The sequence below is a fragment of the Ochotona curzoniae genome, unplaced genomic scaffold, assembly GCF_017591425.1.
Source record: "Ochotona curzoniae isolate NIBS_2020 unplaced genomic scaffold, NIBS_Ocur_1.0 scaffold_3890, whole genome shotgun sequence".
Taxonomy (NCBI): Eukaryota; Metazoa; Chordata; class Mammalia; order Lagomorpha; family Ochotonidae; genus Ochotona; species Ochotona curzoniae.
The window spans coordinates 40,848,112-40,871,079 of NW_024467115.1; the positions used below are offsets into that span (position 1 = coordinate 40,848,112).

General features: G+C 42.9%; 1 protein-coding gene across 1 annotated transcript in view; it reads right to left on the reverse strand.

The window, feature by feature from the left end:
* The window catches only part of PDE10A (phosphodiesterase 10A), a 222,857-nt gene that overhangs the window by 89,159 nt on the left and 110,730 nt on the right, over window positions 1-22,968 (reverse strand). The window lies entirely within an intron of this gene.

A 22,968-nucleotide genomic window follows, 5' to 3' on the forward strand; every position in this document is an offset into this window, starting at 1 on the left:
TTTCTTCCATAGCCTCAACTCCCTAAACCATCTCACTCAAAAATATTCTATCCAGTATACCCCTCAAATGCATAAGACACTAAAATACACTAGGTTTCAGCACTGGATATACATTGACTTAAATGGCAAACTTATCAAAACCTAACAAGCTCAGCATTATCAGCTAATAGTAGGCACTCAATAAACAGTGCCCATCTATTTTAATATTGCAGAATCAACACATATTAATTTATGAGTCTTATCATAATGGTCATATAAGGTTTCAAGTATTGCATCTGAGTTCCCTAAGAACGTTAATAGTGTTACAGGAAAAACTATATTTTATCATCTACATGGAAGTCGTGTCGCAAAAGTATTGTACTTGCTGTTCATCTCTTAATGTTTTTGAATCCCCTAGACCATTGTGAAGACAGGACTGTCTAATGCAACAAAACTGTTATAAATGCTAGAGCTATAGCAGTTAAAATGGTTTGGATTACTACAAATCGGAATGTCACCCTCCAGTTCAATTCAGCTAAAAGGTCCAGCCATGTGTAAATCAAGGTTCCTTCGATGTCTTCCACTAGTCTTGTTTAGTTCAAACTCCTGAGAGTATAACAAATGCCCTACTTGTATATATTTACACAACCATTTTTAATGGCCTAAGTATTTTTTAATTAAAAAAATTGAAGGAGAAATTTTGCCTATAGCTGATTTCTAGAATTTTTTAATCTTATGAGGTGATCTAGAAATCTGCTTTCTATCTCTTCATGCAAATTAGCAGTCAATGTTTATTCAATGAATCCCAGTGTGGATTCAATGAATGCAGTAGCCTGGTTATGAGGAAATCAGTGAGTTCAGCACAATGTTCTAGAATAAGGGAACACTACAGCACACACCCTAGCCTTGCATTTACACACAGCTGGACTCTTGCTCGAGACAGAACCTTTAGCTCATCCTCCACAGTGCAGCAGAACGCAGGAACCTGGAAGAGGAGCCATCACTAGTGGGACCCAGAACCCAAACTACAGTATGGAGCCCAGACCACAGCAGCTGACAATACTACCTTGAGGAAGGCACCCTGCTTCTTTAAACTCCTTACAGAATTGAAACGAAACATTTGCCTCTTTCCCTACCACTCTGCCTTTTAAATAAATAAAACAAACCTTTAAAAACACCTTCAAGTGCATTAAAAAAGGAAATGCCACCATATGTCACTAGTGTGCTACTTTATGAGGTTAACTTAATGTACAGTTATTTAGAATAAAATAATTCAGAAAACTGTCCTATTCCTACCAAATAAGAAACTCTGTCATTTGCTTTGAATTCACACCTACACAGTCTGGACCTGCTGTATTGAGCAAGCGAGAACCCATCCTACACACAACTCCTCTGCACTCCAACCTGACCAATATCACCAGAGCCCAAGACACATCCCTGCTCAGGCTTAATTCAGTCTCTTCATTCCTTCCAGCAACATTTAGTGAGCCTGAGCATGGAGCTTGCCATCATACTCTGTGTTTACACTATCTCAGAAAACAATAACAAGGCAGAACAATGGCCCTTGTCTTCGCGGAGCTTCTACCTAAAAGGAGACCATGAGCAAAGTTGGCAAACAGCACCCTGGAAGTGGTAATGCTTTGGGACAGTAGAGTAAAGTGGAGCCAGTGTGGCAGGATCAGAGGCAATGAAGGTGCAGTGAAAGGTGATGACAGCAGCTTCTCCCAGGCTGAAGGCAGGTGCTCCACTCAGAGCTGCCACCCCCCGTGGAGACCCCCTATCGGTGTAGCAGGTCACACTCCTGCCTTCCCTGCTGCTTCCCAATGACCTTCAGATTTCTCTCTCAGAATTGCCAGACTCATTGAGCCCTCTTGCTTCAGAATCTTTAAAAATCCATAGGGAATAAACAAAGCCGGTACTGTAGGCAACAAAGAGAGGCCTGAGGTCAGACGAGATCTCCTTTCTAGCTTCTGCTCCATTTACCAAGACACTTCTGAACGTTGCTAATTTCGCCCACCCGATATTTATGCAATGATTTATTTAAGTGATGCTTGCGCTCAATCATGGACATAAATTTTTTGCACAGATTTGGCACTCAGTGAGTTCTAACCTTGTTCCTCCTCATTCAACCTGCTGGTAACTACATTTGGCCTTCCACTAGTAACTAGAAACTTGCTCAAGGAATACAAAGTTCAAGCAGATCTGCATAAATTACTGACACAAAAACGTCATCTTTCTAAATAATTGCCCTTGGGCTTGAGATTTTAACATTTTGTCATTTCTTATTACAATGTATGTAATAGCATATTCAGGATTTCTCATTACTTTGAAGTACCACCAATCTAAGGAATGCTACCTTAATTCAGTCAACAAACTTGGTTCCAAATCTATGAATCTTCCAGAAACAAACAGCCTACCACATCCTCTCCCCATCCTTCATGCTGTCCCTTTGGGACTGGCTTATGATCTCAAACACAACAGATAATACACTAACTTGTCTTGGCGTCTCACTCCCCACTACCTACCCTACAATAAAAGTTCAAGGAAGACAAAAAATGGTTCTCATTTGTAAATCTTTCTATCTGCAGTGCCTAAAACTGTAAACCACAAAACACACAACCCAGGAAATATCTGTTTAATAAATACTTCCATGCAAGACTACCTTACTGCAAGCTGTACTGAGTGCTTTATCTAGGATTAAAACAGGTTTTGCTTGTACTTGTATCTTCCCACAATAAAAATTTCCTTAATTCAAAAGCATTTTATATACCCAGCACTAAAGTACAAGCAAAACCAATCTGTACAATATAAGTGAAGCTACCATCATACTGAATGGAAAGTGTAATGGCCTCTGGACTGCATCAGAGAACTCATCCATAACATGACGCTGTGTACACCAGTTTATTAAAACTGTGAAGTGTTGGGCCCGGCGCGGTGGCGCAAGTGGTTAAGGTCCTCGCCTTGCACGCCCAGGATCCCATATGGGCGCCGGTTCTATCCCGGCAGCCCCGCTTCCCTTCCAGCTCCCTGCCTGTGGCCTGGGAAAGCAGTCGAGGACAGCCCAAAGCTTCGGGACCCTGCACCCGCGTGGGAGACCCGGAAGAGGCTGCTGGCTTCAGAGCCGTTGCGCTCACTTGGGGAGTGAATCATCGGACGGAAGATCTTCCTCTCTGTCTCTCCTCTCTGTATATCTGCCTTTCCAATAAAAAAATAATAAAAATAAATCTTAAAAAAAACCTGTGAAGTGTTGACAAAATAACAACCAATTAAAAATAAACTGAAATCAAAATGCCAAAATAAAGCCACACTGCAGTAAATTTTGAAATATTAAATGCTGCAGAAATGGAAACCAGAGTCCAAATGTAAAGAGAAGCTGAAGTTTTGAAGCATGTCACTGACAGGAAGGCAGCGGACTGCTCTTCAGGGCCCACGAGGGAAGCAGAGCGCTCACTAGGAGAAAGAAGAGAAGCAGAGGACTCTGACGGTCATGCAAAAGCTTAGAGGGAACAAAGTTTTAACTGGAGGTACAGGTATGACGTAATACAGAAATCAGCACCTCCCAGGGACGTCACAGGGATATTAAGATTTCATTGCCCATTACATTACTAATGTTCTGTTATTCCACTATTGCCGGTGAGTGAATGAAAATGGGGAGAGGCACCGATCATCAGCTGGTCATTCCTGATCACTAACTCCTTAGAGAAAGGCTGACTAGGCATACGTGTCATGTATGTACTGATAAAGCTAGGATGTGCACATCGCAAATATTTGAAGAAATCAAATATAATCTTCGAATGCTTTCAAAAGGCATGGGCATAAAAGTACAGTGTAAACTTGCACTGTCTTCCTTCAGTCTATGACTGACAAATGAACAAGGTAGAAAAACTAGGGAAAAAAAACAACAAATAAAAACAAAATTTAAGTCAATAATATGAAAACCAGATAAGCATTATTAAAAATTTTAAGTCTCGGGCCCGGCGCGGTGGCGCAAGTGGTTAAAGGTCCTCGCCTTGCACGCCCGGGATCCCATATGGGCGCCGGTTCTAATCCCGGCAGCCCCGCTTCCCTTCCAGCTCCCTGCTTGTGGCCTGGGAAAGCAGTCGAGGACGGCCCAAGGCTTTGGGACCCTGCACCCATGTGGGAGACCCGGAAGAGGCTCCTGGCTTCGGATCGGCGTAGTATCGACCCGTTGCGCTCACTTGGGGAGTGAATCATCGGATGGAAGATCTTCCTCTCTGTCTCTCCTCTCTGTACATCCGCCTTTCCAATAACAAAATAATAAAAATAAATCTTTAAAAAAAAAAATTTTAAGTCTCCCAGCCTGTGTTAATGATGGCACAACAAAATATGCCTCAGCTGTGAAAACCGACCACCCATCGGAGCATGGTTAGCATCTGAACGGAAGGACGCAGGGCAGCCTGTACTGCCGCCACGCAGGCGTGTCACAGCTGTCCTTGGGAGGGAATTCTCACACACCACAGCATGTTCAGCACCCTACTCTTTCCCAACAGCTTCCCACAGTGCCCAAGAGCAACAAGAATGTCCCAAATGCCCCGGCGTGGTTCTTCCCTCGTCAGGGACCACATCTTCGGAGTTAATGAAGCAACACCACTTCTGCGGTGAGCTCCACAGAGAGCTGCTTTCATTAGGTTAGACTGTGACAGATGTTACTCAGGTGTGCTGCAACCTCCCACGGCTTTCCTACAAATGCAATGCTGAAGTTCCTATCTGCATCGCATAGTCCTGTCTAGGTAATTACTGGAGTACATGCACTTGAGCTAATACCAGGGTACTGGCACTTCTTCTGAGCCCTGCTCACTTTCAGTCATGTATCCAATCACGGTTTGTTGCACTGGATACATGAAAATTTAGTGAAATTCCCGACCTGTGTCCAGCAGCAGGAATAAACTATATACACTGGAAGAAAATTACATTTTGTGCCTACATAAACATAGACTTCCGAAAATAGTCATTCTATAAATTATTTTTTAATTTTAACTAAAATGTAGTGTCAACAACCTCAATGAATGTAATTAGAGGTGTGACAATGCACGCCCCCGGTGTCATAGTCACACTGTTACAAGGCATTCCGTGTGCACACCTGCGTGGATGGATGTCCACCTCTCATGAATTAGCCTAACTCTTAAACGCTGTCTCCACTGACAGCATCATTCTTTAAACGTTTGTACAGCACAGCCTTTTCTCAGCAGGATGTTTGGTTTAAAGTAATAATATTTTACAAACTAGCCAGAAAATTCCCACTTAATAATTACAACACACAAAAATAATACTTTTATCGGTAGAAGACCCCTGAGAGAACACGTTACACAGCCTTGTACCCCAGGAGCCACAGAACCCACGGTGAGAGACCCAAGGTGACCCTGATTCCAGGGTCCACCACACACCCACCCTCCCCTCCATGCATCTACTTCGCTCTATCTGTTTTAATATGCTGCTTACTACAATAAAGTTAAGTTTGGGAGACAAAAGTTGCATAGGTTTCGTTAAGTGCTATAGGTTCTGGCTTGGGAATCCAGTAATTATTTCCAATTCATCCATTAACTTAAAACAATCCACACAGGGCCTAACACAACGACCCAGTGGCTAAATCCTTGCCTTGCCCACACCTGGATCACATATGGGCACTGGTTCATATCCTGGCTGCTCCACTTCCTGGGCCTGAATGTGCACCATGGCACAGTCAGGTCCACATCTTGGCAATTTAAATAATCAGATGCTAAACCCAAATCTGGAAAACATAGTTCAACAAAAAAGCCTCAGATCAAATTTTCTCCAAGGAATATTCTTAACCAGATTGGCTCTAAGTTCCTGTCAGAAAAAAAATATCTTCTCAGAAATAGGCATAGGCACTCATAAATTTTATGTGTCATGTAATAGAGGCCGCATGGTACAAATTTGAAATTTTGAAGTAAATCTTTTAAAATACTTTCATATTTAGCAGAAACATTCATTCATATGACACAGATATAATCAATAAGACAATAACAAATATAGTAAAAAAAAAAAAAGATCATTTTTTCAATAGTTCATCCACATTTCTAATCCCAACTGCCCTTTCAGTGGCCACTCCTCACCTCTGGAAGGCACCTTGGCTAGCCTCTTTCCTTCTCACACAAACATAACCATATCAGCACTTTGGTTGGTCCTCCCCACCCTGAAACCACAATGAATGTCGCATTGTGGGCACAAACAATACAGCACCATTTTCCAGGCACAGCACACTGATGCACAGCTTTGAGGAGCTTCTGCTATCAGGAAACTTGGCAAGGCAACAACGGGGTTTGCCTTCACACTTGGTTTTAAGTAACCTAAGCCAAAGGAATGCACGTTCTCATTTAAAAGATAGTCAGAGTCTCTGCTTTTATGTATAGTCAGCTATAAATACTATTTTTTTTCCTAGTACTATTGCAATACTGTCACAGTAACCCAACAATTCTGTCTTGCCCCCATTGCCCCCCACTGCAGCCTCCTGGACTACCTTTCAAGTACTTAATTCTTCTAATGCAGAGTACTCCAGTGCATAGATGCACCAGCTTGTCCAGGTCCCTCTGGTTGGATGTAAGATGCTTCCAGTTTGATTCCTGTACAAGCTTCTGCATGGACAGCATTTTCAATGATTTGCCCCAAGGAAGAATGGCGGGGTCACATGGTAGGATCTGACTGCAGAAATTGCCAACGGTCCTCTGAAATGGTGGTAACAGGCCACACTTCCTCTAGGAACAATTGTGCAGTTTACAGCATGCTAGGATTCAATCTCAGGAGGCTGTATGTCGGCCACTTCTTAGTAACATCTCACTGTGGCTGATCATTAATAGTTCCACTGAGGTCTAATTTATGTGTCATAAATTCACCCATTGCAAATAAATAATTCTGTGTTGCAAGCGAGCAGAGTTGTAAGCCTTCCAGAAGAACCCAGTCCTCATCACTTCCCTCCCAGCCAGAGAAGGCTCCTCTGCATGGAAGCCCCACTCACTGCAACAACCAGTGACCAAGCATGTACTCTCCACCTCAACCGACCTGCAAGTCACACGGAGTCTAGGCCACTGTCCTGCATGCCGAAAGCTGCCTTTCACACTGCCGTTGCACACACATTCCATCCAGTCAACAGCTGATGGACCAATGCACTGTTTCCGACTTGGAGAAGCAATGACTCGGACCCATCAAGATTTGTATTCAGGACTTGAGGTGTATATGTTTTTCTCTAAAACAGATTTTTGGAAGCGGAACCAATGTATTACATGAATACCCTGAGCATAACTCTTTTAAAAACCTGACACTGATTTCAAAAGTACTTAAAACATTTTCCCTAATTTTTGCAGAAGTATTTGTTATCTGTTTTATGATACGTAGTAAATTCCCATAGCAAGTCATATTAAATATCTTGATTAGCCACTTATATATCCCCTCTGAAACAATATATATTCAATTCTCCTATAATTTTCCTTTATATTGATTGATTCTCATTTAGCTGCAGACTTCTTTTTATACAGCTTATGCACAAGTACTTTGTGAGTTCAATTTATTAATTGAAACAGCTTGTGATGAATTGGTATTGTTCCTTTTTAAAATACATGACAGAATTCACCAATACACTAAGATCCAACACCGACATAAGCAACTGCTGGAATGACTATCATCTTAACAATATTGAATCTTCCGGTTCATAATCATGAAGTCGGTCTCCATTTAGCGAAGTTTTAATATGCAAGTGTTATATTTACTTTCCCAAGTTTTCTAAATTTACTTCTAACTATTTGAAGAGAGGGTTGTCATCATTTATTTCATATGTCTACTTTCTGTACACAGAAATACAACTACAACTGACTTCTGTATTAATGCCTCAGTAACATATTCATCAATATTAGTATTTTGTGGGGTGTTTAGAATTTTAAACATAAATGATCACATCATCAATTTCTCTCAAATCTTTTCAAAAATTTTGAACAGATTTTGGATTTTATCAAACGCTTTTTTTTTCAATGAGATGACCTTTCTTTTATTAACACAGGCTGATATACTTTATATATGTTATACCATATGTGTATTCCTGGGAGAAATGTTACTTGTTATAATCTTTTACTGTGTTTGATTTTCCTAACTTTGTAAGGATTGTTGCATCTATATGTGTAAGGGATTCTCAGCCGAGGTCTTCTTGTGATCGTTGGTTTCATTATCAATGTAAATACAGAGAACCCACAGACTGGGTGTAACTGCAGAGCACCCACAGACTGAGTGTGAATACAGAGCACCCACAGACTGGGTGTGAATACAGAGCACCCACAGACTGAATAGGGAAGCTCCCCTGCTCTCTTTCTTGAGTCTGTGACACACTGGTATTATTCTTTCACAATATCTGATTGAGGTTTGACACCAAGTTTCTTGTTGTGGAAAGATGTTGAATTGTAGGTCTTTTAAGGTCTTCTACCTGCTAAGTTTTGGTGCTTGACGTCTTTCTAGGACCCTTTTATTTGAGTATGCTAACTGCTGGCATAAAGTGGATGATCCTCCATTCCCTACGTATCGTTCTGTTCATCACTGGAGGAGCACAGGCACAGTTCAGAGCAGTCAAGTCTGCTTAGTTTTATGTTCCACTGGGGTCCATTCCAAGGGTTGACCAGTGGGAGTCATAACGAGATGGAGGGACTTCTCCCATCTCCACTGTTGAGTGAGTCTCATCAACTGAAGAAGAGAAACTGTCAGCATCTCTACAGCAATAAACTACAGGGACAGAAGAAATGGAAGTGAAAGCAGCTCTAAGCTGTTCATATCACAGTCAGTCAGTTAATATAAAAGGTTGGCAGTTGTTAGAGTGTATAAGGATACTTCAAAACTCTTATAGGGAATGACCTTGGCTCAAGAGGTTTTGAAATCCATGCATACAACGTATACTCCAGAAGTTCATGGAAAAATATTATGGGAAAACTGTGTTTAGATTTTAACAATTTTGCTCCAAAATATCTTGAGTTTTCTTTTCCATGAACTCTCCATGGATACATTTTTTCTTTTGGAGTGTTGCATCTCACCCAACGGGGCAATAAACAGTCCTTTCTGTTGGTGGGTGTCCCTTCCTCCTGTCTGGGCTGGAAGCCCAGTCTGCCAAAGTCATTTTTGTCACAGTGCTGGCTTTCCTGATCTCAGACTCTCAGACACCATGGCAGAGGACCCAAGATGGGAACCACACCCAGCACAGCACTGGGCTGTCAGTCACTCCTCCACATCCTCTCCTGGGGGACACTACAGCTTTCCCAAGCCACACGGAGCTCCAATTGTTAGAGAATGCAACTTTGAGTTTATAAAGACTGTAGAAACACACTCATGGTCATGGATTAACACAAGTATCTGTGCCTTCAGAGGTTAGACAACACATTCTCAATTTTCTATAGCACTCGTACATGCTACCTTTGGCCACATCTACTATCAACATTTGAATTCTGCTAATATCAAGTGAGTGCTTATTGCAAATGCCCAAATTTTAGGTACACCTGCAAAGAAACAAAAATGTGCAACTTTTAATCAAAAGGTTAGTATTCACTTTATTATTTTATTTACTTTAAGGTTTCAGTTACTTTGAAATTGGATAAAATGTATTTATATTTTTTTACAATAAGAATGAATCATTGGTTTTAAATGAAGATAGTAATGAACTCATTTCGCAATGTATCACTACACTATTTATATTTAAGAGTATAAAAAGATATGAATATGACCTATCATTAGATTCTGATATTGAGAAAAATCTCTTCAAAGAATCTGACAAATTATGAATAAGAAGCAAATATCATTCCTTTGGCTTTCTGTTCCTTAGTACAATACAAACTGGTACCAAATAGTATCATGTTAGCAGTTAAGACACAAGATATTTTGAGATCAATCTTTCATAAAGAAAAAAAATTAAATCTTTTTAATCTAAGTATGTATTCTTCAAAAGTCCAAAATTTTTTTGAACTAGAAATGTCAAAATCCTGGTTTTAGGCTAAATTATTACTGTGATTATCATTTTTGACTAAAGAGCAAAGAAGGTAATGACGGCCTCTGCAGCAGACCCTGCTGGAAACACTGTCTTGCAATCGGCAAATCCAGAGGCAGTTAGACTCACGGGTCACACACTAGCACATCCTAACCATCCAATACTCTTGTGGATACTGCGCAGCAAACTAAACGATGTGAAAAGTGTCAACGTCCTTGAGTAAGTTTCAGATTATCCCGGGAAAATGATACTGATCTTGGTTCTGGTTAAAGTGCTAGTACTCAGCCCAAATGAAGATAGTTACCCAAAGTGTAGTAGTTATCACTGCATTGTTCTGTGACACACATGCTATACGACTTCCTTTACGTACCAACCGACAAGGCACTGCCAAATGCTAACCAGCTTCTGGGAGCATCTCACGTCTTGTTGAGAAAGATAAAGGCTGTCCCACCGAAGGATGTCCCAGCTGAAGAGGCTGGTGCTGCTGAACCCATCACCTACCACCCAGGTGGGGCAGTGAAGAGTGCCCCCAGAGGCAGCAAGTGGACCACTGTCCCAAACCACCTCTGTCGTCTCGGTGACCCCGAGAGCACCGGTGCCCGGCCCTGCTTGAACTGAAATTTTACCTAGTTACTGCCTACCCATGCCCAGCGTGTGTGTTCAAGTCGTAAGCCTTGCAATGACTTCTTTTGACTCTCCCCTCCTTCCAGACATGGTGACTGGTTTTGAGGATGCTTCCCCTGCGGCACAGCTGGCCACCCCGGACTCAGGTCCTTGTTCAGCTCCCTCCAGCCTTGGCCAAACCTGCAGCTTCTACTTGCTTCGCACGGCACTATGGCCATGTCGCGTCTCCCTCCCTAGCCCGTGCGGGTGTGAACAAGTCCTCTCACATCGTATACCATTCCCATGGTCAGTGCTGAGACGCTCCCTGAAGCCCCCTGCGAGCGAACTCTCCCCCATTTATAACATGATTGCCTCAGTGCCAACAGCTTTATCCAGCCCCTTTGGGTGGCAGTGTCTTCTCAGGGGCCTACGCCAAGGAGGGGAGAGCCTGGGTCAGCTGCATCTCAGCCCGGTCTGTTCTAGCATCCCCGGACAGGATCCAGCAAGGAACATGCCCACAAGGGGTGCAATACGCTCCTCCTCCCAGAGCCAGAACTGCTGGCCAAGGGGCGCTGTCGTCCTGGGACCAGGGATTCTGAAGCTCTCTTGGAGGCCACAGCTCAGATCACTGAGTGCTTGAATACGCTGCTGGCTTAGCAGTTCCACTGAATGTCCCCAAGTGGGCTGGGAACATTTTCCGAGTGTTTCTGAGAGGAACAAAGCTCCTGAACGCTCTGCGTTGGCCAGTGTCTATGATGTCAATACTTGAAATCACCAACTTTGGCATAAATTACTTCTTAAAATTTGCAGAAATGTATCAGCTGGCTGAGCTAGTAATGTGAGTCTCTCCAACACACCAGCCATCCCTTCTATCAAAATGTCATAAAATTGGTCACTCTGTAAAATTCTGGTTCTGATGACATTATGGAGGTTTGTTAAGTAATTTCTGTTCTTTGTATCCAAAGCTACATCTTTGAAACATTTTTAAACTATCTTTTAAAAAGTAATTTATTTCACAGATTTCCTTTAAAACAGAAAGGGGAAAGAAAGTGTAATTCTGAAAGGCTCAAACATTGGTACTTTCACAGTGTGCGAGAGTCCACTTACTGGGAAAGTGAGCATTTCGTCTATATTTTTAAATTAGCTGGTATAGACAAATAGTCTTTCAAAATGATGAAAATTATTAGTGTGGATACAACTCAAAATACGCAGCCAACATTGCTTCAGTTTACCACTACAAATGAATAGCTGATGGATTACCACTTTAAATACCTTACAAACAGAGAAGACAGTTTTTGTAAATATAATCTAACATGCTACTAGATCCCAGTCTCAGCACGGCTTTTGTGGATGTTTGTGAAGCTGTGGGCGTGTCTTCTGTCTGTCTCTTCTATGTGTGCATCTGTATTTTTGCATCTAAAAATGCAAATAAAGATTTAAAAAAGATATGGTTATTTAGGAGCCACAAACGTTTGAAATGCCCAACTACAACAACCTGAAGAAAGCGTGTCCTGATGGAGACAGAGCTGGAGAAGGCAGGAGCATCACGAGGCTTTCTGTTAACTGCACATCCTTTGCTTGGCTGTTACAACCAAATTTGTCAGAGCCTGGCAGCAGCGTGGATACTGAAGCCACATGGGAGCCCTGTTGCCTTCTGAGGCAGATGCTATGAGGTTTCACTGGGATCCTTTTCAGTAATGAAGGACCTACTGGGAACATTGTAGCATAAAGCCCACAACACTTCAGGTTTCTCTGTTTCTATTTCTCTCTCTCTCTCTGTTTCTCTGTCTCTCTCTCCCTCCCTGCCAGGACTCAGCTATAATCAAAGCTCCAAATTCCTTAATCCATGTCTGGACATCTCACCTCTGAATGCCGTGTGGGACCAGGTAAGCTCTAACTTTTCATGAAACTGTATTTCCTTCCTTCCACTTTCACTTCATTCTCCTGGCTTCCATTGGTATAGATCCTTAAATGTTCCTGACAAACCTCTTTCACCCTAACCTCCATCTCTGAATGGCCTACCCAGGGGTGGCTAGCCAGGCCATCCTGGGTGGCGGCAGAGGATGGGGTGCAGAGCTGGGAAGGGGCGCTTGAGGCATACAAGGAAGTCTTCTCTTTTCAAAGAGCGGCCAGTACTTTCCGACCCGCATGGGTACAAGTGTGTGGATCTGAGTGACTGCTGGGCCTGTGCTCCACAGACTCACTCACCTTCTACCGTCTGCTCCCTTCCTTTGCAACAGTCTCACCTCCTAACCTGTGCAGCTTAGACTGCACACCCACACATCCCTCCCTCACCCACACTCTCCACTGACGGGGTCTCTGCTGCACCACATTCACTGGGCAACACCAGATACCTGCTCACGTCCAGCTGTGTCTGCTTTGCAGCGGAACACAGGCAATGCAACTGCTGGCAAACAGCACACAGCCTGCATAAACAGTCTCAGTTCTCAATGAAGGCCATCCAGGCTGCATGTCACGGTGAACATGAGACACACTATGTCCCAGATGACCACTACGCCACCCTGGCCCACCTGACAGAAACCCTACAGTCTGTGTGAATGGATCACCACTCACTGAACGCACTGCTGTGATTCCTCCCAGCTAAGGCCAGCTTCATCAACCTGCCCTTCCTCACTCAGTGACCTCCTTCTCTACCAAATCCTTCTTTATCTCACAGCCATTCTTCCTGTCGGCAGGTCCCCAAAACAAGGGGGTAAAGCAACAGTGTTCTCTGGCCACAAGAACCACCAGGGACAGCTTGTTGGGGCACGTCCATTTATTGCGAAGCAAGCACAACTTATATAGACTAGGAAAGGGGATGGCAGAAAGGCATTGCCCCATAGTCCTCTCACCCAGCAATGACACTGTAACTGGTTAGAAGGCATATCTATCTCTCCGGACCCTCCTACCACCCACAGGTCACTTTCCACATGCATGGCTAGAAGTTATGCCCTAGGTCTCATGGAGGTAGACTTGAGTCACACATAGCACATAAGCTTGAAGCTATGACTCGGGTCATATTCACCAGGTGTGGGCTGGCAGATAGGCTGTGGGTTGTATCTGACTTCTTCAGAGTTCCTCCTTATCAAGGAAGTTCCAGCAAAGTTCATCCAAGGACAGAGAAAAGAGACTTGGGTGCAGCCCACCACTCTTTGCTCCATGCCCAGTGAACAGGCCAGGTTGAGGTCTCAGTTAGCCAAGACCCCAGGGACACGGCCTGCAGAGTGCCTACAATCTCCCACATAAGCTAAGCAGGCTGAGATCCAGGGGTGATCTCCTATAGCTATCAGGACACAAATAGATTCCTACTCCCTCTGTTAAAAATAAGACAAAACCCCACTTTCCAGACACTTCTCCCATTATCCTCCCCTTCCAAATAAATATTGTAAGATTTATGTAGGGGCAGATACATGGGCTAGGAATCAACACACCATTAGAATGACATGTTACAATTGAAGTACCTGAGTTCTAATCCCAGTTTTGGACCCTGGCTCCAGTTTCCTGACAAGGCATACCCTCAGAAGCAGCAGTGATGGCTCAAGCAACTGAGTTCCTGGCACCCAATGAAACACCTGGATTATTCCTGACTTTTGGCTTCAATTTAGCTGAGCTCCTGCCACTGCATCCTGCCACTGGGTGGATTTTTTTTCTCTCTCTCTCTCAAATAATACATAGTTCCAGGTTGTCCCCAGACCTAAATGCTACCATTTTCCAGCAAGAAGAGAAAAAAAAATGTGCAACAGGCACCATTAACAGCCCTATGATCTAGTTTAAAATCACAGGTGATGTCTCCAGAATCCCAGGCACTGCTGGAACTGCGAGGGTGGGAAACACTGAGCAGACAGTGGTGCGGCCACAACGCTGGGTCAGTGGGCACAAGAGGTGACGGGGAGCTGTAGTCTCATACATGAAGGTATAAATGTGGCACAGAAGCTTGGGTCTGAAACTCAACGGAGGGAGGAGTACAAGTGATAACACACGAAGAAGTCGGCATAGAGGACCAGCAAAGTCTACCTCTGTAAATGTGGAAAACACAGCTTAAGCGTCAGCCCCAATGGGAGAATCTGCTAATCTGAGCTGCAATGGCCAAGCATAGAAGGATAGGCACACACACAGTGAATGAGGGTCCTGGCACCTTCCCTGCAAGAGAGCAAAATACAATCTCAGTCTCAATTAACCAAGGAAGACATCGAAGAACTGCCAGATAAAGTCTTCTTTTAATAAAAACTGCCATAAAGCTTCTTAAAGACAATGAGAAGCACGTACTGGAGTTAAAAAAAAAAAGTAAGGAAGTATATTGCACAGAAAATAGCAAAACTGAAACAAAATCAAAAGGAATTATTATAAATTGAGAATACAACAGAGCAAGTTAAAAATTCAACAGAGTGATTGAGGCACAAAGAAAGAATTTCAAAACTGGAAAACTCCACATGTGAAAATGTTGAAACAGTCAGAAATATGAAAGAAAAACTGAGTAAAGCTAAAAAAAAAAAAAAAAAAAAAAAACAAGAATTAAGTCACACCTTCAAAGGGCCAAAGAGTTATGGGATCAAAAGATGTATTTGCTGAAATAATAAATGAGAACTTCTCTGACATGGACAAAAAAAGGGTACATCAAATACAGGATAAAGTCAACCTAAAGCAATTTGTTCCACGTCACATCACAATCAAGCACTCTTCCACTAAACATAAGCAATAAATATTCACAAAAGAAAAGTAAACTAACTCATAAAGGAACACAGATTAGACTCACAGCTGACCTCTCAGAGAAAAACCTGGATGCTGAAACAACACAAAGGGACTGCCTCAGATCCTTAAAGAAAAACAAACAGAAGCTGAAAAACATGACCTTGACAGACCAGCCCTACAAATGTTACTTAAGATGTACTACAGAAAAAAAAGAGGAATGCCTACCAAATCCAAAGGCAAATGTAGAGAACATTTCAATAGCCCCACAAAAGAAACCTGAATTGCTCAATGAGAAACCCTGTGATAAAAGACAGGGCCCAGGCCCGTAGCCGGATGCAGCCGCAGCACCCAACCAGCACAGGTGAGAACCAGGAAAGGAGGAGGCAGAGCTGACAGGGGAATAAGGGGTGGTTCCCTAGCTGAACACCAACTTACACTGAGGAGCATGAGCTGGGTAGGGGGTAGACCAGACCAGGCAGGGACACAGCACCTGCGCACCTCATGTGGACCAGATTGGGTGAAAACCAGGCTGGGCTGACTATTCCCACTGGTGCAAGCTACAATCAGAGTAGGTGAGGGTTGTTGGGGCTTAGTTGTAGCATCAGCTGGTGGAAGCTGGTACAAAGGGTTAGACACGTTGGGTGCAAGCTACAATCAGAGTAGGTGAGGGTTGTTGGGGCTTAGTTGTAGCATCAGCTGGTGGAAGCTGGTACAAAGGGTTAGACACGTTGAGTTGAACCACAGGGCCAACTGGAATGGGAGCGACCTGGGAGGGAAATAGTGGGCTCCTCCCTCGTGGGTCATCACCTTCCACGGGAGGACATGGGAACTAGGACAGGGGGCTGGGGTGGCTAAAAAGACACCCAACAACATCCGTTAGGGACGGCTGGATGAGATGGTTGGATGGAAGTAGGTTGCAACACCCGTTGGCAAGTATATGAACAGAAGGGTATTTGGGACAGACTGGACTAGTATGCCATACATACTGGCAAGCCAGGGTAGGGGGTGGGCCTGGTTGGGGTTACTGTGGGCTGCCCTGACTGGGCTGCAACTCCTAATGGTACGTGCGAGGGACAAGTGCGTCCAGGGCGGAACCAGGCCGGACTGCAAGAGGACACGGGTGGAGACAGAAACGACCCAGCAACTGCAACCACCAGCTGATTGGGGCAATGGACTGTGCCGGGCCCTATGCTTACTAGATCATGCAGGAATCTGGACTGGGAATACCTCAAAATTTCTTTGAGGATCTCCTCAGTTGAGACACCGGACTCAGAGTCCTAACCAAGAAAAGACAGAACAAGTCAAGCAACAACCTCAGCTATCTGTTGGCAGCAAAACACAGGGCAAATGGAGACTCTAGAAGGGAGTGGACTCTTCAACGACCACATCGTGCTTAGAGTGGCGAGACTGGCAGCGACCCATGAATGGTGAACTATTGGAACCACTTGATCGAGTATCTCAGAGCATGCCCCACATCCGGGACTTAGCGTGGGTGGGAAACTGGGTGGGGCTTCTTCCTCTATATCCCTCTTTAGGCCTTGAACCTTTTTTACCCCAATTAAATTTGTAAGGATTGTCAAAATTTAAAAAATAAATTAAAAAAAAAAAGAAAAAAATAAAAGACAGGGCCAAATCACAATCTGCCAGCACTTACTCTGAAGATGAATGGCTTAAACTCATCAATAAACATCACACATAAGCAGGCTGCATCAAAACAACGAAACCCCTCTGTCTGCTGCCTACAGGGGACAAATCTTACCAACAGATCTGTGCAAATGGAAAGAAAAAGGAAGCAAAAAGATATTCCAGGCTAATGGAAAGGAACAATGAGTTCGTGTGGAAACTCTTACATCAGAGCATACAGACTTTGATGTGAAACAACACTAAAAAGACAAAGAATGACACCACGTAATAATGAAGGGATCCATTCCGTAAGAAGAAATGACAATAATAAAGGCATGCATACCAAGACCAGGGCACCTAGCTACGCAAAACAAATACGAATGGATTTAAAGGAAGAAAAAGACTGCCATACACCCCACTAACTTCAACAGACAGAGCGAGAAGATGGAAACTCAGCAAGAAAATAAGAGAGAAGTTGCATGATATAACTGGAGACCAATAACTCAACAACAGCAACCAACCATGTGAAAAAAATGGTCAAAGGAAATGAACAGGCTTTATTTTTTTCAAAATGACAAATGTAAATGGCCAAGAGACACATGAAAAACTTCTCAGGCTTTCCTGCAATCAGAGAAACACAAAGAAAAACCATGCTGAGGTTCCACCTAACTCCAGTGAGAATGGCCTAAATTCAGAAAACTACCAACACCACCTGCTGGCACCGGAGGAGCGGAGAAAGGTACCCTCCTTCACTGTGGGTGGCAGTGTGGGTATTGCAGACGCTGTGGAAGTCAGCAAGGAGAGGACTTAGATCACTGAATATTGGTGTAGTGTTTGTGGTGTGACCCAGCTATTCAGCTTCTGGGAATACACCCAAAGGGAGTGAAATCTGCATGTAAGAATGAGACTTGTAATCCTCTATTTACAGCAGCACAATCCACAAGGGCAAAGTGGAAATAACCCAGATGCCCATCAGAAGAGGAATGGATAAAGAAATCGTGGTATGTCTACTCCAGGGAATACTACTCATCTATTACAAGAATGATATTCTACCATTTGCAATGAAATGGTCATAACAAAATGAACTCAGTTAACTAAGCAAAAAGGGCAAATATCATGCTTTCTGATAGAAGACTACTTTCAAGCAAAATAAAGGATCAATAGATAATTTATCTATGTATAGATATCTTCTCATACATGAACTGTATGGTGGAGCCCAGCATCCTAAAATGTGTAGATTGGAATATACATCTCTACTCTGTAACATGATCTTCCAAAGTTTAACCACTAAAATATGCTAGAACCCGGGTAGCAAAAATGGTGAAATCATTGATTCTTTATGAAAAGTTTGCTTAGACTTTTTTGAAGTACCCTCATATGTCCAGAGACTGAAGAAGCAAAGCTTCCTCTTACGTGGAAGCTTTACCGATTCAACTAAGAATACATACAGTGAGTAGTCAGAAACTCCTGGGTCTCCTTGGAGTGCTGAAGTTTCTGTGCTACCCTACCTTACAGACCCAACTCTGTTTGCAAGGTTCATCTCTTCTGAAGATGTGCAACTTACAGGAGCTAATTAATCAGCAGGCTCTGGGAGGATGTGGCCAGCTGGAATCCATGAGGTGAAAGGGAACTCTCTCCTCTTTGATTCATAAAAGCAAAGAAGTTTAATAATTCCTCAACTATAGGAAAGTTAAATGCCTTTTATTTTGCTTATTGGTTTTAAAACTTTTTGGAAAACTTAAAGGGACATCAAAGTTTGAGGACCATGCTTCAAACAAGACATCAGTCTCCACACTGTTAGCTCACTTTAACAAAGGATGCGACAATTTTGAAAAGGCAGCCCCTCCTCATCAATCTGTGAGACAGCAGCTGATCTTGTCCTCGCTCTGGTTGGAAAGAACAGTTCCACACCACAGAAATTCCAACTTGCTTCAGTTCCTGTGGTTCAGATTAAAACATTAAAGTACAGCAAACGTCCCACTCAACGGGTAACAGAAACCATTGTGCTTCGACCAGCTGCACACAGGAACTCAGCATTCGATAGAAATGTTCAAAAAATAAGATCGCAATTCTGAATCGTCTTTTGAGCCAGAGGTGCTTGTGTGGCCCCACGAGTGGAAGGAGAGAGTGCTGAGGACACAGCAACTGCTTCTCGGGGCGCACTAGGCTCTTCCATGCTGACCTTCTACTGCATCAATGTGTGACAGCACCAGCTCACGAGAAGCGCATCTGAGAAACTTAGTAAAGCATTTAGCTTGAATAATAATAATAACGAAAAGCTTGGGAAGGCTTCCCCAGAGAATGCCCCACAACAACATTGATACTGTCTCAACCCAGATGTTTCAAAGAATGGAACTTGCATTATTTTCAACGTATTGTCTACCCAATACTATGTCAATTAATTCCATAATGTTGTATAATGATACTGAGGTTTTGTGGGGGCTTTTAACTGACCGGATCTTTACTCTGTTAGCCCTATCTTCAGACTAGAGAAGGTCTCCCCAAGAGGCCACTGAACTTATCTGGACAATAAGACGCTGGACTTTATGCTAGATATGTGTTTGCAAGGAACGAATCTCAACTGAACTTGAACTGTGGTTATGCAACAAGGTGGAGGAATCCACCATGGGGGGAGGGGTATGGGAGGGGTGGGGGGAATCCCCAGTGCCTATAAAACTGTATCACATAATACAATGTTAACAACAATAAAAAAAAAAAAGAAAGAAAAAGAAACCTTTACAAAAGCTAAAAAAAAAAAAAAAAAAAAACATTGCTATTCATGACTGCCTTCAGGGCAGGGTGACGTTGAAAGCTCTGCTGGGGAACCACTAGGCAGCCATTTTCCAGCACTGGTCGAGCTCCTGCTGAATTTGTTTCACTACTACTCCTGAAAAGAAATCTTAAAAACTAAACCTGTTTTTATTCAGTTACAAATGTTTAAAACAATTCATTCAGACGGTTATATTCCCAAGCCACTCGATTTTTTAGGAACAGACTAAATGGTTGGTGCTAGTAATTAGAGGAATACTTTAAATGTGATAGAATTTATGCTGAGAAACAAAATTCATATATTTTAATCTTTGAAATCCATTTACTATAACCTGCCAAAGGCCTCTTACATCAAGAATTTCATAAAAAGAATATGAAAAACTCATTTAAAATTGTTTTAAATGTATTTGTTATTATATTTTAATAATGATTACATGGTTGATCAGGGTGAGAAAGATCAAGGTTTAGGGAAAATTGGGTGAATTCATTGTTAAAAAGTTAAATAAAATTCAATTATCATTAAATTAAGATCCAAAAGAGGACCTGTTGAAAATTTATAACGCCATCCAAATGATAACTTGTAACAACAAAGATATTATTCCATCCAAACAGACAAATATCAAAATCTTTAGCTCTCATGGTATGATAGCTGAGTGATCACACAGGAGTTTGGCAAGAGAAGAAAAACACCCAATGTCAGAGGAAGAAAGAGAAGGCACAAGGATGGTTTCCTCCTGTCTGCTTCAGCTGTCTCCACCCGTGGCTGCTTGGTAGCTACGCCTCCCTGCTCTTTAACTTGCTCAGCTGTTCTCCGCCTTGTTTATTTACATGCTAGAACCATCCTTGACTGTAAGAATTCCTGCTTTACCTTTCTTTCAAGCTGTCAAAATCATCCCTAAGAAGTGCTTTGCTACATCTGTAGACATTGCCTGAAAGATCAAGGTGACGGCTGCTTAGCCTGCTGGTGATGACAACAGTTAAATGGGCACATGTGCATCATCAAAGCACCTGGGTTTGACACCTGCTCCAATGGCTGACTTCAGCCAGCTTCCAGCTAACGCAAACCCTGGGAGACAACAGTGATGGCTCACCTAACAGGTTCCCTGCCAGCCACACAGAAGACCTAGTCTGCATTCCCAGTTTCGGGATTCGGCTCTAGATCAGGACAGTTACAGGCAATTCACGAGTGAACCAACATCTCTACATCTTTGCCTCTCAAATAACCACAAAATTATAAAGCAGAAGACACCTGTGTATATCCTTAAGGAGGCACAGAGGTGTGGGGTAACTGTTTCCCTATGTCTTACTCATCTCACAATTACTGTGATGAACAAGGCAGAAAAAAAAGATAATATTTTAAGCTTGGCTTTTTCAAAAATATTCACTTTTTCTGTTTGGGGGACTCTAGTATTAAACTGTCCTGAAGAGCGGCTGTTGTTGTGAGATTGGGGGCAAAGCTGCTGCCTACAATGCTGGTGTACTACACAGACACCAGTTCCTACTCTGGCTACTCACTTCTGATCCGCTCCCTTCTGGAACAGCTGCAAAAGCAGCAGAGGATGGTCCAAGTGCTTGGGTCCCTCCACCCACGTGGGAGGTCTGGATGAAGCTGCTGGCATGGGCCTGGCACAGGTTCACGCGGCTGTGGCCTTTGGGGGCCATTTGGGAAGTCAATCATAGATGCAAGATATCACTTACTCTTTTTTCTCCTCACTTTGTACCTCTGACTTACAAAAAAAAATAAATTTTAAAATACAATAAATTGTCCTGAAGGTGTTTTAAAAGTCTGTATCATAAAAATCAAATAAATAGAAAAAAAAAACTCAAGAATTTTTTTCACATTGTTTGTTTCTCTCAAGTCTATCCCTAAACACGTGAATGCTTTCCCCCTTTAATTCTGTTTGAAGAAATAATCAAAATATCTCCAGTGAACAGTAATGGTTCCTGAGTGTAACATGTTAACCCTTTTCGTTCTAATAAAATTCCTTTTGTTTCTAACAGGAAGTGAAGAGTAGTTTAAAACATTCTGTCATAATGCCCTGACACAATAGCATAATGGCTAAATCTTTGCCTGGCATATGCCATCCCATATGGGTGCTGATCGCCGTCTTGGCTGCTCCACTTCCCATCCAACTCCCTGCTTATTTCTCAGGAAAGTAGCAGAGCATGGCTCAAAGCCTTGAGACCCTGCACATACATGGGAGTCCTGGAAGAAACTCCTGGCTCCTGCCTTCAGATCAGCTCAGCTTCAGCCATTCTAGCCATTTGGGAAGTGAACCAGCAGATGAAGATTTTTCTTTCTGTACATCCTTCCCTCTTTAAAATCTGTCTTTCCAGTAAAAGTAAGCAAATCTTAAAAAAAATTCTATCATAAAATTCTCAAGAGACTGCCCCATTGTCAATGTTAGCTGAAATCTTCTGCACTTCCGATATGCATTATGTACATTCCTCTACTTGTAAAAATTCCTCAAAATCACATCAACTAAGTAACTTCATAAGTCATAGACTGCTTCTGAAAAATCAACGATACATACACAAACCCCTGCCATGGAGACTTGGCACTGCTCCATGTCTGATGGATGGAGTAGGTTACAAAGGCACCACTGAAGGGCAAGGGGCGGGGATTGAGGACAGCTACTTTGGTATTAGTCCGAGATCATCCAGCAGAGGTGGGACCATAGATAGTCTAGCTCAAGCAATACCAGCTTCCTATCCCCCGAGGCCCAGAGCTAGTTTTAGATCAAACAGTGGAGCCCTCACTGGCCCTTTAAGTTAGTTGGTCAGTCTGTTGCTAGATTTATTCATTGAGCAAACATGGGGCAAGTTGGCCAGGAATCCAGACAAAGAATCTCAATACTCCACGTCTCTTGTTTCCAGGAGCCTCCCACAAACTGGATAGACTAGGAGTCACAATGCAGAGGCAGAATAAGATGAACTGAGAGGCAAAGAAAGTGGATTGCAAAGCCGTCTCGTGCAGATATGTCCAGTTCTAGAAACAGCTCCAGGGATGTGTTTCCTGGACTTGCTGTTGGTAAAATTTACAAAATGTATTTTCAGCCCCAACTGGTTAACACCATCGTCTTTTCATTTTGATCTCCCTGTCTGAAAATGCTACTAGAGCTCACGTCAGCAGCACAGAAGTGGCCCTCGCTTTTCAAAACCAGATATAGGCAAACTGGGTGCGAGACATACTTATTTTGGATTTACTGGGATACATTTATGAGTTTCCTAATCATTCCTGTGCACTAAAAAAATAATGCTTATCCCACAAGGAGTATCCTTCGTGCTCAGGACTGACACAGCCACAAGGAACACAG